Below are 15070 nucleotides of genomic sequence, written 5' to 3' on the forward strand. Positions count from 1 at the left end.
AGATATTCATAATGAAACCTGAGAAGTTTCTCCATTCCCAACAAGTCCAGGTAACCATAACTTAAAAGATCCAAAACCAAGTCTTGTAAAGAGATATGATCGCTATATATGATGAATAGATTTAATGCAGGCTTTTATTTACATGTAAACACAGATTTATTCGCTTTTTGGATCTATTGTGTTGTAGTTACCTGGACTTTCAATTAATAAAAAAACTGCTCAGGTTTGAAATAAAAGAAATATATCTATGAATGGGTCTTCTGAGGATTAACAAGGTCTAATGGGTTTGAAATGACTTGAGGGAGAGGAAATGATGACAAATTATGACATTTTCATTTTTGGGTAGACTAACTGGTCCAAAAGCATCCAAAAAATTTTAGGGCCACAGTTTACACTTGAGACAAAAATGTCATTAATGGAAAAGCAGCGTCTAAACACTTTCCAAAATAAGATTTTAAAAAGAAGAGAAAGGGTAGAGAGAAACATTACACAATTGAGTCAAAGTCTCTGCACTGCAACCTATAACCTTACAACCCCCCCGGGTCACGACACAGAGAGGAGACGGCAACACTCACTAGCCAGTTCCCAGAGAGAGAGAGAGAATGAGAGAGAGAGAGGAAGGAAAAATAGGGGTGAAAGAGGGAGGGGTGGCTGCAAGTTACCAGTTTAGTAGCAGTCTCTGAGTTTAATAGAAAGGGGTGTTGACTGATTAATATTTATGAATTTGGGAACAGTTATGTTTTTGTGTGGGACTCTGCTTTTCTCACGCAAAGTGGGACGGCCAGGGGGAGGAATGCATTACTGCTCTGAAGACCAGTGAAAGAAAGAGGAAGACAGAACGCTGAAAGAGAGATGCTGGACAAAAGAGGGAGAGAGGGTCTCCTCTGCCCTTCCATCAAACGAAATAAAGAAGAGGGAGACAAAAGAAAAGAAGTTAGTCCCTGAGAGGGGGTAATATCAGATTTCTCAGACGTTTGAGTGTTGATAGGGCTGAACATGATCCAAACTCTTGCCTCAGTGACAATAAAAGTCAGCACTGGCTACAATCATTTAGACCATTAGTCACCTTCTGTAAGTGGTGACAGATATTAAATATAGGCAAACATACCATACTGGATAGTCATCTTGATTTACTGGTCATTAATTATAAGAAAACAAAGGCTGACAATAGGATGAGTATGGAAACTAATTTCTTTGACAACTCACTCCTGTCCAGATAGATGGCTTTTGTGAGGCACACGCGCGCACACACACACACACACACACACACACACACACAATCATGGGAAGACTTCTTTTAAGCTTGCATTAGTAAGTCATTTACAACATATTATATAATTATTAACAGACAGTTCATGTTCATGTTCATTCAAATATTAATATTCCATTAAATGTATAAATATTCAACTTAAATGCACTAAGGATATGTTAAGCAATATATTATGTAATTTTTATTAATAATGAACGCTAGTTTAAAGTGTGACTGCTTTAATCTAAAGAACCTAAAAAAAAAACTTTTAAATAGTAAAACTAGGCAAGCTTAGAGCTGCAAATAAGATTGTTTATGTAATTATATGGCTATTGTGTAACAATGATGATAATATCTTATTAAATATTGTTAAATATTGGTATTATAATACGTTATAGTCCGTTTTTATTATTTATATACTGTTATTAATAAAATATAATATTCTGTATATTTATTTTTACTTTTATTTTTATAACTTGTTTTTATTTATATATTTTATATAATTATATTATACATTATATATATATATATATATATATATATATATATATACAGGTGCTGGTCATATAATTAGAATATCATCAAAAAGTTGATTTATTTCACTAATTCCATTCAAAAAGTGAAACTTGTATATTATATGTATATGTATTTTATTTATTTAATTTTGATGTTTATAACTGGCAACTAAGGAAAATACCAAATTCAGTATCTCAGAAAATTAGAATATTGTGAAAAGGTTCAATTTTGAAGACACCTGGTGCCACACTCTAATCAGCTAATTAACTCAAAACACCTGCAAAGCCTTTAAATGGTCTCTCAGTCTAGTTCTGTAGGCTACACAATCATGGGGAAGACTGCTGACTTGACAGTTGTCCTAAAGATGACCAGTGACACCTTGCACAAGGAGGGCAAGACACAAAAGGTAATTGCAAAATAGACTGGCTGTTCACAGAGCTCTGTGTCCAAGCACATTAATAGAGAGGCGAAGGGAAGGAAAAGATGTGGTAGACAAAAGTGTACAAGCAATAGGGATAACCGCACCCTGGAGAGGATTGTGAAACAAAACCCATTCAAAGATGTGTGGGAGATTCACAAAGAGTGGACTGCAGCTGGAGTCAGTGCTTCAAGAACCACTACGCACAGACGTTTGCAAGACATGGGTTTCAGCTGTCGCATTCCTTGTGTCAAGCCACTCTTGAACAACAGACAGCGTCAGAAGCATCTCGTTTCAAAAAGGACTGGACCATTGTGTTTTCTGAGATCCAAGGTCAACATAGCCATATACCAGGAAGTTTAAGAGCACTTCATGCTTCCTGCTGCTGACCAACTTTATGGAGATGCAGATTTCATTTTCCAACAGGACTTGGTACCTGCACACAGTGCCAAAGCTTCCAGTAGCTGGTTTAAGGACCATTGTATCCCTGTTCTTAATTTTCCAGCAAACTCGCCTGACCTTAACCCTAATGAAAATCTATGGGGTATTGTGAAAAGGAAGATGCGATATGCCAAACCCAAGAATGCAGAAGAGCTGAAGGTCACTATCAGAGCAACCTGGGCTCTCATAACAACTGAACAGTGCCACAGACAGATCGACTCCATGCCACGCCGCATTGCTGCAGTAATTCAGGCAAAAGGAGCCCCAACTAAGTATTGAGTGCTGTACATGTACACTTTACTTTTCATTTTTATACTTTTTAGTTGGCCAAGATTTCTAAAAATCCTTTCTTTGTATTGGTCTTAAGTTATATCCTAATTTTCTGAGATACTGAATTTGGGATTTTCCTTAGTTGTCAGTTATAATAATCAAAATGAAAAGAAATAAACATTTGAAATATATTAGTCTGTGTGTAATGAATGAATATAATATACAAGTTTCACTTTTTGAATGGAATTAATGAAATAAATCAACTTTTTGATGATATTCTAATTATATGACCAGCACCTGTAGTTTTAGTCATTGTATTACTTCAACTTAAATGTAGTTAGTTGCCAAGGCAACATTTCACATTTCAATTTTATCATCTAAAATACATATTTTAACTCAGCTTTCTTTCAATTACCAAAAACTATATTTTATAATCTTAGTTTACAATAACAACACTGGCCATAGCTCATCTAACAATGAAAAGTCATGATTTAAATAATGCAAACAACAATTTGTATGTTTTAATTCATACAGTATAATAACTTAAAATCATCTTCCCCTCAAGTGAGATGTGCTGAGACTAAATAATTGTACCAATGAGTCAGATTCATAAGTGAATCAGTCAGACTGGTTTTGTGAACTAATTCATTAAAACATTTAACTGAAAATAACAGTTTTTTTACATCACTGCTAAAACACATTAAGATGTTAAATTTCAGTTTATTTCTCACACAAACACTATATGGTTTCAGAAGACGTGGAATATAGCACGTTAGACATATTAACTTGATGATACATTCATGGTGTCATTTTAAATTTAACAGTTCCAGTCCTCACTCACTTACACTATATTAACCTTTTGTGTTCACCAGCAGAGAGGAAGCCTTATGGGTTTGGAACATGAGTAAATGGTGAAAGAATTGTAATTTCTGGGTTATAAGTAAAACAAAATTCTTCTCATCCTTTATTCTTTCTCTCCCTCGATTGCAGCCTGGGGCCTCGTGGACTGGCTTGTCTTGTTAATGGCCCTGAACGATGCGGTAATGGGATGTAAATACTATTGTACTTTTAACATACTACCAAAGCACACCCATTCAAAAGTAGCCTCTCGCTATCTATTCAGTATTTCTATCCCCTCCCCACTCTTTCACTCTCGAGGAAGAGAGTAAAAGAGTGAAACTTTTCGATAGGAGATGGTGGCACAGCTCAAGAATGACTTGGAGGTCTGACAAGGGTCACTGGTTTATCTGACGTAAGAGGACTGAGATGAGGATCTCTTGTTTAGGAATGCAGGGTTTGGAGGCGTTATGAGGGCTGAAGGGTTTTAGGCCATTTGATGACACCACAGACAGCAAATAATGCAGATGCTGTTATATGCCCATAAAGCCATTACCCACAACTCCACTGTCATTAGGAGATTAGAGACTCTGTCATAACCCTTAGAGGCATTTAACATACAAATACACATATTAGAAGGAAACAGAGAAAATGCTAAGAATAGAGTGATACAATTAGGATGCAGTTAAATGGGTCATGTTTAGACCAAAATAAGTAGCCATACTAGTCTTGCATGTTCTCTGAGCATCTTTAGCACACGTGAGTACACCAGTCTGTCTTCAAGCCAATTACTGCAGTTTCTAATCCTCTAAAATTCTAGAAAGTAACAGAGCCAAGATAGCATCAAGATCCAACAGAAATGCTTCAAATAAAACAAAAAAATATTATGACATATTCAGAAGTTTAGGTTCAATATGATTTTTTAAAGTTTTGAAAGAAGTTTCTTATTCTTACCAAGGCTGCACTAAAATATTGGTAATATTGTGAAATATTATTGCAAATTTAAATAACTGTTTTCCATTTGAATATAATTAAAGGTGTTGTATGTAATTTTTTGACTCTTCTAAAGCATAAACACCATAATACGTTTGCAGATATTTAAGAAACATGCTAAGTTAACATATTTATTTATCTGAAAAACAATGCTACAGTCAGTTAATCTCCTTTGAAAATGTGCGTTCCGGGCCAGAATGTCAGTCTCTGTTTTGGTTTGTGAAACCTGCCCTCTTCAAGTTTACCCAATTGTATTTCGGCACTCCAGATTGCATGTTGGCAGGAAACACAACGGGAAACCTCCAGTCAATCTGGCAACATGTGTGTGTGTCAAGTCTGAGGAGGAGGGACCGGGTGAAATAAAAAAACCCTATCCATTATTTTGAATTATTTTGAGTTTAACCACTCTGTGTCAGTTTTACATACGGCACCTTTAAAATGTAGTTTATTAAAAAGCTGAGCAAGGCTGCATTTATATGATCAAAAATACAGTAGAAATAGTAATTATATTATATAACCATTTAGAAAAGAACGTCAAATAGATGGTTTTTCACTAGTGGCTTCTGTCGTATGTCCTACATGAAATATATATGTGCACATTCATCATCAGCAATCCAAAATGTGATTTATCTTCATGGTACTTTCTGCACTCGTTAAAGGACATAAAAGGTTTATGATGGGCATAATTTGCTAGTCTTGGGGACAGGAAGTGTCTGGCCACATTCGTGAGATGGATGCCACACCGACAGTTCTCAGGGTATGAAGGTAGGATGCCATCAACATGGGGCAGTAGAAGAGAATTTGAGGATGGAGAGACATAACAGAGGAAGGACATCCAAGATGGAGCGATAGGGAGGAGTAATAGAGATATGGATGGACATGGGCAATGAAAGGAAGAAAGGAAGGGGTCACTCTCCTGCTGGGGGCATCCTAGCTGATGGTCCCCACCATGGTTTTATCTGTCCTTTCTTCCTTTGTTTCAGCCTCTTCCTCCCTTAATTCCCTTTATCTCTGTGTCTTTCTTTCTCTCTGATGACTCTTTCTCCCTCCCCTTTTCTCTTAAAGCAGAGAGCCCTGTTCTATCCAGGAGAGAGAGATAAACTTCTGGATACTTCATCGGATGCCCTTTAAGGTGTTTGCTAAAGCATATGCATGTGGCTTTAGCAACGTGAATAATTATTTTCCATTGATTGAGATGTGATTATATCTTGAAAGGACAGAGAAAAAGCATCAGGCAGTTAGGTTTGCTAATGCACCTACACTGCGCTTTCAAAAAGCCATGACAGTAAAACAGATGACCAAGAAAGAGTGGTAAAAAAAAATAGGTAAAACACACTTACAAATTTAGTCTTAATTTATTGCTTCAAATCAGTTATATACAGACACAAACAGATACATATACAAAAGTCGATGGGATTTTTCAACTGATTTATCATTGAGAGAGAGAGAGAGAGAAAGGACTACAAATGATTTTTCTCACAAATAACATAGTTAAAGACTTCATAAGTGCATTTAGCAACAAAGTTGGGAACAAAAAAAATCCAGTGAGTTGTATCTGATCATGTGACCCAAACCTTACTATACATGTCAGTGATTCTGTAAAGCATTCTCTTCTGTTTCCCTTCCTCTGTCTCTCTTTGGATCAAAATCATCTCTCATATAGAGCATTCAGCCTCAGAGCCCGAGATGATAATATATTCCAGCCACAAAGCCATCCGAACAATGCTGCCAAAAGAAAAGGCTCTTGCTGCCTTCCTGAGCAGTGCCCTGCCTCAGCCCCACGTTTTGAGTTTCCCCCTTCTTCAAATGACAAAGTAAATCCTCCTGGCAACTCCCTCAGAGGGGCCCCCACCCCCCATCCTTACCCCCCGAGCTCTTAAGCAGACCAACAAAAGGGCCCATTTGCACGGTGTGAAGGTATAATGCAGTTATTAGTGTGGAGGACTCCAGAGGGTCAGAGGAGGGGAAGCACCCTCCTGCCTCGGGACAATGCAGGATAGTGGACAGATCCAGGGCACTTGGGTGCTGGTCATCTCAACTTTCTTCTGACTTTCGTAGAAGCCCTGTCTGAATTATGGCTTTATAATTATAACTCAAAATGAAAACTTGGATTTTAGAATTTGGGATTTTGGAAACTATTCACAAATGGAAACTTTAACAAAACTGACTGCCACTAGAATGTTGTCTAGTAAAACTGACATTCTGTATACACATATTCATTTAAAAATTGCTGTCTTTTAGAATATACAGTACTGTTCAAAGATTTGAGGTCAGTAATATATATTTTTAGAAGAAATTAATACGTTTATTCAGCAAGGATGCATCAAATTGATGAAAGAAGTGACAGTAAATGCATTTATAATTTCACAAAAGATTTATATTTCAAATAAATTCTGTTCTTCTGAATTGTCTATTCATTACAGAATCCTGAAAAAAATGTTAAATGGTTTCCACAAAAATCGTAAGCATGAAAACTGTTTTCAATGGTGCCAATACATTTCTTGAGCAGCATATTAGAATGATTTCTATGACTTTAGAATGATTTCTTATGGGAGCTGCTGAAAATTCAGTTTTACAATTACAGGAATAAATTATATTTTAAACTGAATTAAACTTTAAAACAGTTGTTTTAAATTGCAATAATATTTAAAGATATTACTGTATTTTTTTGTCAAATGAATGCAGCCTTGATTAGCTAAGTCAAAGAGACTTATAATTGGTGAGCATAAGAGAAATAAAATATTGAAATGGTTTATATGTATTTCACTATATATGAATGCTCAAGATAGACTGCAAATGTAACATTGTTACATGCAATTTGGACTGTGTCTGTATGTGGTGTGAGTAATCTATTCTAAAATGTTCTGGACTCCTTTTACACCTGTATTAGTGTTGTCCTCTTGTGATTGGTTCGTCCAAGGCAGATGTTAATACCAGCTGTAAACAGGACCTACATGAATACAACTAGCTTCTTTGGGTAAAATCAATTTCCCATGGCTCTGGTCAAATTGAAAATGCTGCTGTGCATGTCTTAAGACATCATCAGTCATCACAACTATGGGCTAAAAGACAGGTCAAACCTCCATCCTCTGCCCTAAAGCCCATCCTGTTGTTAACCCCCTCTTTATCCTTCTTTCTGAGGGCTTGTCCTTTGATCCACATCTCTGTTCTATTTCTATTTCTTATTCGGTTTAGGTTCTTGTGACCTGAGAGGAGGTGCTAGGTGATAAAGACTAAAGGCCGATCATGCAGCACCTCATCAGTCTGATGCAGGGTCAGGTAACGTGAAAGAAACTTCAGATGCACATGGGGAACTCCTCACCCACTGCTCTCAACTTTAATAATAACTACTCAAAGTTATTATAGAAACAACCTATATTTGAACATTGTGACAAAACATCAGAATATACATTTTGTTCTTCTGAATGCTTTGCAATAGGAATCTGAACGCAAGGCTCAAACATGGTGACAGAAAGGCCTTGTGAGCCCTTGACAAGATTCACACATGCCAAACGAAGCGTCTACAGGTCTGAGGCGTTCTACTAGGGTCAGGTCATATGAAGAGAGGACTGGCCAGTGTCTGTTTACTTCAACAGAGCAGATTTACAATATCCAGTCTCCTATCTAACCTGGAATCCTTGGAATGCACTTTGGTCACCTCTACAGCATAACACTATAAGGACAGGGGTTAAAACTCCATTGGTTTACTGATAAAACATACTCTCTCTCTTTCCTCCTCCACCATTATTTTCTTTTTCTGCTTTCATCTTAGATATACTCAAGAATGGACTGGCTATTGGGAATTTTCCTAGTGGGTCAATCTAGCTGTGGGCTGGCTCTCAATTTAAGGGGATAGTTGATCCCAAAAGTGGAAGCATTTACTCACCCTCCTGTCGTTCCAAATCTGTATGACATTCTTGCTTCTGTGGAACATAAAAGAAAATATTTTGAGAAATGTCCAATTGCATGAGACAACATAATTATTTAGCAATTTTATATGAATGGGACCAATGGGACATAAGCAGATTGCATGAAATTGTGCAAATGAGATTGTACAATTTGTAAAATGGTTATGAATTAGCATGAAAGTGTGTTGGAAATGTATATGTGAATTTTTTTTGTTAAAGTAGAATTCGATGGTTTATACTAGTTGAAACAGCAAGCAATATTTTTTTATTACATGCATGTGTGCTACATACAGTGGAGGATAATCTGCTTTGGGTTGTAATGGGCTGGCATTGGTCCTTGGCTGCTTATTACTCATCCCTGAGGTACAGAAGCTGTCAGAAGTTTGGAATAGAAATAGGGCAAGAGACTGAAGTGCTGAAAGTAAGAATAGATTTTAAAACTTCTAGTCACGGCAGTCAAACTTTCTTTCTCAAACAGTCCAAATGTGAGTCAAACACCTCCTGCAGCAACACTACAGCAGTAAACTTCTAGAGTTCATCTCAATTTTGAGTGCCACACAAACACAAAAAGGATGACAAAGATGTAAAAATAAGCCCTGATTGCTGATAGTATTTGGGGTAGATTAACTATCATGGAAGTTTAGTTACCTGCTCGGTGCTTACAGTATAATATGGGCAGCAAATGAGAGGGGTTAAAACTGGAGCATCAGCCAACAGACAGACACAGTGGCAAGTGAAAATCATTACATTAGAAAACAACAACCAATCTTCGATGGTCGTCATGGAAACTGGAGACCTGTCGTACATATTTTGGAGTTGGGAACATGGGAAAATGACAAGGAAACCACATGTGATCACAAACACACATACAGATACATGGCACAAACAAAAGTTGCACAAGCCGCAAGAACCTAACATAGCAGTGGCACACTTCTTGACTGGGTTATGCCTATACTTCTAAAAACAAAGATTCTTTGCAAAGAAAAAAGTTCAGTAAAAGAAACCTCTTCTTATTATTAGCAGTGTAGGGTTTTTGAGATCATGGCTTAATGGATCTTTGGAAATCATCTGCATGCTTGTGTATCTAATGGACTCTATCGCTTCCACATTTAGCCTTGCCACCAGAACTTCCAGTGCAGAGAAGAAATGGTAAGAAAATTAAGCACAAATTAAATCTTGAGAAAGTGTAAACATACTACAATACAATTGGTTGTGGTTGACAGATAATATAAATATGACAGAAAGAGTTTACCATGATTCTTTACTGTGTGTGTGTGTGTGTGTGTGTGTTGACATCTCAATTATGTATCCATTTACATTTAACCCCTTTTTCCCCTACATCACAATACAGAAGAAAAGATCTGTCGCTTCAGTTTCATCACAACTTTAAAGAGTATAACACCCCTGGGCATTATCTGTGATACATTATAGTTACAGTTTATCCTAATTTGCATGTAATGGACAGTAGCCCCACGTCCACTTCCAATACCCCTTGGAAGCTTAGAGCAATACACACCCCTATGACAGCCATAGAGGAAAGTGTGGAGTGCTCCGAGATGAGGAGTTAGAACAGAAGAAACAGTAAAAGAGAGAGAATACGAAGATGAATAAAACATGAACAGAGAGGGTACCTGTCCAGAATATAGACGTCTTTCCCCTGCCTTTAACCTGTGTGAAGGACTTAAAAAGCTTATTGAGGTTATAAGCCCCCTTACTCTCTGGGGTCTGGCCCCTGATCCACTCTGTGATAGAAACCATTCCCTCATCCATCCACATCATTCAGCTTATCTTCTACCTTTCCTATAGCACCCCCCCCCCCCCCCCCCCCCATTCATTTGAAAGGCCAGGTGTCTTACAAAAGAATAAAGTGGATGTGGATGTATGGAATGAAAAGAATAGCAAGGTCACCAAGACTGAGAGACTTTTAAATTCCAGTCTAATTCCAGAAACTGAAATGTGCAGGATTCAGAAGATGAAAATAAACTGAAATTCATGTGACTGTAATTTTAACTAAATGCACTATGAATGTTGTCTTGGCAAAGCTTTGTTTTAAAAGATTTGAAATAGTTTAAAAAGCTTCAGAAGTTCAGACAGATTAACAAACAGATGGATGGATGGATGGATGGATGGATGGATGGATGGATGGATGGATGGATGGACGGATGGACGGACGGACAGACAGACAGACAGACAGACAGAGATAGATAGATAGATAGATAGATAGATAGATAGATAGATAGATAGATAGATAGATAGATAGATAGATAGATAGATAGATAGATAGATAGATAGATAGATAGATAGATAGATAGATAGATTGATTACTATTTTGGAAGTTTGAATGCATGGTAGTATTTGACCCACTCGCACTCCAGCTCTCCTGGGGCTAATTACTATAAGCATGACTTCAGCCTCAGGGGGATATTTAGCTCAAAGAATGCTCCATATAAACACACAAAACTATCTATCACTATCACACACACACTTGCATGCAATATTCAAACTCCATAGCTATTTAATTCTTACAATGAAAGTCCACATTCATGCACAACTCAGCAGCCATCACAACAGCATCTCCCAAGCTGCTTAAGCTGTATGAAACAGCACCATGTGGACTGTAATGAATGCAGCAGAAAATGAATCAGCCCCATGCTCACCAGCTCACCCCACACGCCTCATCCCTTTATCCTGCTTGTAGCTGCAGTCTTTTGTCTGGAAGTGTTAATATCCCTGACTGTGCAGCGCTAAACTCAGTAGTCCAGCTGTGAGGGGATCAATACCGAACCCCAGTTCTGCTCTAGGTTATGTAAACGCCTCTTGAACTTTACAGTAAAAACACCAGGCTCCAGCCCTGAGCTCCACTAAATGTTTTTCTTTTTTCTTAAAAGCCAACTATCTGACAAGGTGAGGCGGCATCCAAAAGTCTGGGTCGACGCTGCTGTGATCAGCTGGGAGCATTGATTTATGTCAAGCTAAGAGCCAAACCGTTGGACACAGTTGGACTGGCTGCCTCCTTCATGTTTAACTCTCCTAGATGCCTGCTTGGCTGTTTGTTTAAAGAGGCTGATCGATACAGACACCCCTTAGCATCACCGCAACACAAACAGCTTCAGATCAACCACATAACTCTTTCACACAAGAGCTCCACACTTTTACACATTTGAGTTACAGGGTGATCTCATTAGTATTCACATCCTGTAGGTATACGTATGTAGTGTTTACACATACATTTTTGTATGTTTGGACAGAGATCAGACTTTCTTTATCTGACTTTCCAGATCAGATAACTTTAAAAGTTTCTAAAATATATTGAAACAACCAGAAACAGTGATGTCCTGGTCACTTTAATTTCACCAACAAATCCCTTCTTGTAGGATGATCAAGTATCAAGAATTCAAGACTTATATTATATTATACAGTTATTTCAATTCTGTCCTGGAGGTTTGTCCATAAAGCATATATATATATATATATATATATATATATATATATATATATATATATATATATATATATATATATATATATATATATATATATATATATATATATATATATATATATATATATATATATATATATATATATATATATATATATATATATATATATATAGAGTAAATGTAAATATATTTAAAATATTATATAATGTATTTACTTGAAAATAATAATAATAAAAAAATGCATTACATTTTATATATATATATATATATATATATTTTTTTATTATTATTATTTTTAAGTATATACATTATATAATATTTTAAATATATTTACATTTACTCTATATATGACTGAATTGAGTCTTTATAATTATAAACTAATTTGTAATGTTTAAAAAAAGCTAGGTTAATGCATTCAATAAATTTGATTACATTAAAAATAATTTAACTAAATTTATAGTAATTCTGTATTATGGAATTAAGCATTCAATAAATTCAAAATGCCATAAACATCAAACATTCCTAAATATTTTATTAATTTAAAGGTGTTTATACAAAGAGTTTCAGATATTGTAAATATGTTTGTATTGTCATTCTACGCAAATTCAAAGCTTCTGTCAAATTTTCTATGCAAAGCTTGTGTGTCTAAAACCACACAAATACACTCTACACATTTGTGGACATTGGGGGGGGGGATATTAAATTTGAAAATGTTTAATGTGGCATGATGACAAGTTAGAATACATTCTTTAAGGGAATAATCTCACATTAACTTAATACAGAGTATAGGAATACATTTGAATACTAAAGAGATCACATTTGCTATCTGTCTAAAAGCACGGAGAAAGACAGCACACACACAATGTGGTTTGATATATAATTGAGATCTTCTCTACAACCCCCCCCCCCCCCTCCACAGATGAAAAAAAATGTGTGGAGCAGCTGTTTCCTGCAGACCCTTGATTCAACTTGGCTTCTGCAGCTGTCAGGGTTCAAGGGATGATATTTAACCTTATAGCAGTATAGCACAGGCAATTCATTGTTTTATCAAATGTTCCACTGCACTGAAAGAGTCTCGCCAGAGACCTGACTGAGTGCAATATATTTAAAAATCCAGGTGCTTCAATAAGACATCATCAAACAGTAACACACAGCACATATAGGCTACACTCCTTTTCCTGGAGAAGTCATAAACAGTGGAAGGTCCCCTCCTGCTAAAGTGCAGAACGTATTGAGAACCTGTTCTCTTAGCCGTCCAGCGGGTCGCTCTGTTTATTAATCCTGTGTTAGAATGCCACTTTCAAACAGCACAGAGCTCCCAGAGGTGCCCTGGCCTTGCTTTTTTTCTGATATGTGATAAACACAAGATGGCCGCCCACACCCCAGTTGGTTTACATAAGACTGTTAAAACATCCCTCTGCCTCTTGCCCTCTACACCAGCAGCACGTACCCTTCCCAGCACAACTCCACCAGCCAGAAACAGCCTGCCTGCTCATTTGCCAGCAGACCATATACGCATGGTGTATTTGTGCTGCATAAATCATCCTTTCATCGGACAGCTTCTCCTGGCGGACATGTTTTTTTCCAGGTTTGTGGAGGTAGCATACCTCTGCCCTGTACTGTGGCAGCTCTGTAAACCATTGATGGATCCAGTCCAGCTGGCTGGGTGAGCAGCCCTCTCCCTGACATTCTCGCCCTCTTCTAGTCCTCCCCTATACCACGTCTGCTGACCAAAAACAGCCTCTTTTTTTATTCATCTTATTTTATTCAACCTTCTTTACTCAGTGAGTCAGTGAAATTAAAACCTCTTTAAAACACTTTTAAAAAAGTGTGTTAAAAAGATTTTTAAAAGTGCACTTTGTGATGCTGTCAAATTAAAAGTTTTACTTTAAAGTATATTTGTATGTTTGACTTTTTTGTATTGACCAACCTACTAAAGCACATGTAAAATACTGTAGTGTGTTTATTACATTTAAGGCTGATATATTTCAAATGTATTTAATTATAAATACATGACATTAAAGTATATTTTAGTTTACCATAACCTCTTGTCATTCAGCGGCAGTACACAGTAGAAGTCATTATGAAAGTCCAGCTTGGGAATAAAGCATTCTTAAGTTGAGTTAATTGAATTTAAACTACAATACATTTACACTTAATTGTAAATAATGTGTAACAAGCATTAAACATATCCAAAAGAATTACAAGCATAATTACACAAGGGTAATGCCACAGCTGTCAAAGAAAGTTTTCTACAAATTATAATTAAATACATAAACCTATGGATGCTATGTTCCATAGGTTTATGTATTTAATTATAATTTGTGGAGAATTTGTGCCCAGAAAGTTTTAAGGGGAAAAAAATGTAAGCTGGTTTTCTGGTCTTATCAGGATTTAAATGGGTTTTGTACACTGTTAGTCAGACTGGGAAACCAACTGGCCACCCAGCTAAACTAATTATACACCAACTTGACCACATGAAGACCAGTAAGTAGCTAAGACTGGCAAAATTCCTTAGACTGGTTTTAGTCAGTTTTGCGGGAAATAAATGATTTTTATAATTTATAAATTATAATTTTAATCTAAATATGTGAAAATATAGTCTGTAGTAAAATTATGATTAGCTTCACATAATAAGATGTCTCCAGCAGTCTATAGTATGTCCGCTTTTAGATAGCAGGTTTACAGCCTCCTTTCAATCTCGCCTTTGATGAGCCTATGATTCTCTAAGTTGTTTCCCCTGAAATGTATATTCCCAGATGGCCGTGTTTAGGTTAACGGTATAGTGTGTTTATGCTCTGAGTACATATTCCACTGTAGAAAAAAGAGAAAATCTTGCTCTGAATCAAGGTATTACAGGACAGACGCCAGCACTCTGACAGCTGGTCACTTGAGTTTTACAAATGACAGACAAACTCCATCAGTGGAAACTTTCAGAAGTATGTCGCCCAGAACAGGAGGGGGGAAAACTGTGCATGGGGTCAGAGGGAACACA

This window comes from Carassius carassius, chromosome 11 (genome assembly GCF_963082965.1).
Source record: "Carassius carassius chromosome 11, fCarCar2.1, whole genome shotgun sequence".
In the NCBI taxonomy this organism is placed as follows: Eukaryota; Metazoa; Chordata; class Actinopteri; order Cypriniformes; family Cyprinidae; genus Carassius; species Carassius carassius.